A 4,491-nucleotide genomic window follows, 5' to 3' on the forward strand; every position below is an offset into this window, starting at 1 on the left:
CAGGTGACTGGAAGCCTAGAGCTGGGCAGTCAAGGCAGCATCATATCAGTCCTCCAAAACACTGACTCCCAGTCCCGGCTGAGGTGAGGATCTAGGAATCTGAACTTTTTATGAACAGCCAGATGGTTCTTACCAGAAGTTTGGGAAATGTCCGTCATCTTTAACAACATTTTGTGCCATTGTTGTAGTATATACTCTGAATAGTAAATGTTGAGGGGCACGGGTGGGGAGGGCAGGAGGGATGCTCCAAATCAGGCATTATTTTTTCTAAGTATCTCAAGAAGGCTTTCTGGGTCTCAGAGGCTTTTAAAACTGCCATGTAGGAATAAGAAGTGGTGGGGGGCCACTGGGTGGTTCAATGGGTTAAAACCTCTGCCTTCAGCTCAGGTCATGATCTCAGGGTCCTGGGATCGAGCCCCACATCAGGACTCTCTGCTCAGGGAGTCTGCTTCCTCCTTTCTCTGCCTGCCTCTCGGCCTACTTGTGATCTCCGTCTGTCAAATAAATAAACTCTTTTGAAGGGGGGGGGGATGAAAAATGAAAAATGGCATGTTCTCCCAATCGAGCCAGCCAGGTGCCCCCCCTCCATTTTACCACAATTAAAAATTTTTTATTTATTTTTATTTTTTTTATTTTTTATTTTTTAAAGATTTTATTTATTTATTTGTCAGAGAGAATGAGAGTGAGAGTGAGCACAGGCAGACAGAGTGGAAGGCAGAGGCAGAGGGAGAAGCAGGCTCCCTGCGGAGCAAGGAGCCCTATGTGGGATCTCAGGACGCTGGGATCATGACCTGTGCCGAAGGCAGCTGCTTAACCAACTGAGCCACCCAGGTGTCCCCAAAAAAAATTTTTTTTAAAAGAGGGACCTTCCTCTCTTGATGTCAGGGTTGTGAGTTCAAGCCCCACATTGGGTGTATATATTACTTAAAAATAAAATTGGGGGGCACCTGGGTAGCTCAGTTGGTTAAGTGTCTGCCCTCAGCTCAGTTTATGATCCCAGTGTCCTAGGATGGAGCCCTGCATCTGGCTCCCTGCTCAGCAGGAAGCCTGCTTCTCCCTCTCCCTCTGCCTGCAGCTCCCCCTGCTTGTGTTCACTCTCTGTCAAGTGAATAAATAAAATCTTTTTTTTTTTTTTTAAGGCTTTTTTAAGAAACTGAGATATTGACAGATACTACAAATGGACAAACCATCTGAATTCTGGGGTTCTAGAAGTACCATCTACTCCCAAAAGAAAAAGTACCACCCAGATGGAAGGCCTTTCCTGAACTCCGAATGGTTACTTCCCTGTTATCTAGTCTTTGTTCCTAATCTCTTCCTCTGGGATCCCAGCATTAACTGTAAAGTGAGGGCCGGACGCTCCCTCACTCCCGAGAGAAGCTTCACTTTCAGTGTTTACCCCATACCCCCTCTCTAAGTGGCTACCTGTCAGTTTCCATTTCAGCTCTACCTTTCTACTCCCGGGGCTGCTGACCACCAGCTGACATATTACCTGTATTGATTGTCTAAGAGCTGTCAAGGTGGAGGGAAAGACTATTCTAAGGCAGCCCCAAGCTCTTAGCTGAGTGGGATCATAAACGCCCCCATTAAAGGTTTCATTCAATAACAATCTTTGCTAAAGTAAATGGACATCAGTCTCCCACCCCCACCACGAATACAGAGCCCATTATCAATGGGCAAGAGAGCGCTGAACTGCGCTGGTATCAGTTTCCACATTTTCAAATGATTCTTTTAATGAAAAGCTGCGTTCTTTTCAGGCCATAAAACACCCAGGAAAAGTCTATTCATTTAGCTATGGTACATATTAGCTTATTTATTTATGGCTAATGCTGCCATCAGCATTCCCTGGATGTGGAGTTAACTCACTTAATGATTGCTTGATAAAGGGCTAAAAAGCAAATATGCTGAAACCGGCTCTCATGCAGGGTGCACTGCCGACAGCCATGATCCAGAGTGATTTAAGTTGATTTTTTCATTTCAAACACAAATCCGCTGGTCTATACACTATGTAAAACTATTCATCACCCGTAGAGCATTTAATATTCGCATGCCTATTGGATCCAGAGCTCACAGAAATGTATTTTCCACCGATTTCATAGGAAATAAGCATAGTGCCATAATTTAACCAAATATCTTTAAAGAAAATCTTTAAAAAATAAAGGAAAATCTTTACCACCAAATTGTGGTCTCTCTTTGGCAAGAATGCCTCCCACTTCTCTTCTTCCCTACCTCCCCAACATCTCACACTCATGAAATAATTACCGAGCCCCTAATCTGGAGCATCTCAGCAGCTGTGTGTCTTGTATGACTGACACTCATTGATTGTGGACAGAATCAAGTTTGTTGAGTTAGAAACAGGGCCTAAATGAGGCTGGTCAGTGAGGGATAGGGGGGAAAAATTGGGACTTGTACACTGGTGTTTGCTAAAAGGTTAGGGTTCAGAATTTAATTCACTGTGGGTCACCTGGGTGGCTCAGAGGGTTAAGCCTATTCCTTGGGCTCAGTTCATGATCTCAGGGTCCTGGGATGGAGCGCCCCCCACCCATCAGGCTCTCAGCAGGGAGCCTGCTTCCCTCTCCCTCTGCCTGCCTCTCTACCTACTTGTGATCTCTCTCTCTGTGTCAAATAAATAAAATCTTAAAAAAAAAATTTGATTCACTATTTTTTTTAGAGATTTTATTTATTTATTTGAGAGAGAACGAGAGAAGAGTAAGCTGACCTGCTGATCACGGAGCCTGTTGCAGGACTCGATCTCAGGACTCTGAGATCGTGACCTGAATCGAAGGCAGACGCTTAACCGACGGAGACACCCAGGTGCCGCTGATTAGCGATTTCTGTTAGGGCAGTTCTAAAGATAATTTGAAAAGTTCAATTGTATTTATTTGTTAGTGGCTAATAGTGCACATAACGGAACAATGAGTAATGAAAGTGTGTACAGTAAAGTAGAAGTGTTCTTTCATGAAATTATCCCCCTCTTTTCTGTTGTTGTTAGGTGAGACTATAAAAAAGAAAGGCCTTGGGCGCCTGGGTGGCTCAGTGGGTTACGCCGCTGCCTTCGGCTCAGGTCATGATCTCAGGTTCCTGGGATCGAGTCCCGCATCGGGCTCTCTGCTCAGCGGGGAGCCTGCTTCCTCCTCTCTCTCTCTGCCTGCCTCTCTGCCTACTTGTGGTCTCTCTCTGTCAAATAAATAAATAAAATCTTTAAAAAAAAAAAAAAAAAAAGAAAGGCCTTCAAAGTCACTTCAAAATCCTGTCCTGCTGAAACACACACGGGGGCCGAAGGAGGACTGCAGGCAGCCTCATAGTGTGTGAGCCCAGAAAGAGATCAAGTAACTTCCACTTTTGCCTTTCGGGCAGACCCCATGGCTATTTTAATGTCCACCTGGTGTTAGAGAGATGCAAGTCTGCGTCTGAAACTCATCAATCCTGCCGACATGCTGGCCACTCCTGTTTCCTCGGGAGCCCTTATAGGGTCCCCTCCTGACTTCATCTATAAATGCCGCATCCTGCATTGTCTTCTCACTATACACTGTCATCCCAGTCTCCTGCCTCGGCCTTGCTGGCTCTGCTGGTCATCTCTACCCTGATAATTCTTACCTTCTTACCTGACTTCTATTTTTTTTTTAAGATTTATTTATTTATTTATCAGAGAGTGCACAAACAGGGGGAGTGGCAGGCCGAGGGAGAAGCAGGCTCCCCGCTGAGCAGGAAGCCCCATGCATGACTCCATCCTAGGACTCTGGGATCATGACCTGTACTGAAGGCAGATGCTTCACTAGCTGAGCCACCCCGGCGTCCCTTGATCTGACTTCTTACTTGGAATCTCTGTGTGCCTTGGAAGCAACTGATTTCAACACATCTGAAACCAAACTTAAGATCTTTCCTACAAACCTGACTGCCCACCAGACATCCCTGACTTACGAATGGTCCCCGCCACCTGCCATCCTAGGAACCTGGTTGTCAAGGCTGACATGCAGCTCATACAATTCACTTCTTTTTCTTTTCTTTTCTTTTCTTTTTTTAAGATTTTATTTATTTATTTGACAGAGAGAGAGTAAGCACAAGTAGGCAGAGAGGCAGGCAGAGAGAGGGGGGGAAGCAGGCTCCCCACTGAGCAGGGAGCCCGATGCAGGGCTCGATCCCAGGACCCTAAGATCATGACTCGAGCTGAAGGCAGAGGCTTAACCCACTGAGCCACCCAGGCGCCACGTCTAACCCAAGAGCCCATCGTCTCAACCTGGGCCCACAGGGTAGTTATCACATCTACTCTTGCCCTCCTCCACTCATGTGCTTCCTGGCCAGGCCAGAGGCATCTTTTCAAATCAGGTATCTGTTATCATTTCTTTGCTTGAGCACCTTTAATTAACTTCACATTCATAATTCAAAACCTTTCACCCTGGGGCATCTGGGTGGGTGCAGTGGTTGGTGTCTGACTTTGGCTCAGGTCATAATCTGGGGGTCCTGGGATGAGCCCCCAAGCTCTGCCCCTGTCGG

This window comes from Mustela lutreola, chromosome 3, assembly GCF_030435805.1.
Source record: "Mustela lutreola isolate mMusLut2 chromosome 3, mMusLut2.pri, whole genome shotgun sequence".
Taxonomy (NCBI): Eukaryota; Metazoa; Chordata; class Mammalia; order Carnivora; family Mustelidae; genus Mustela; species Mustela lutreola.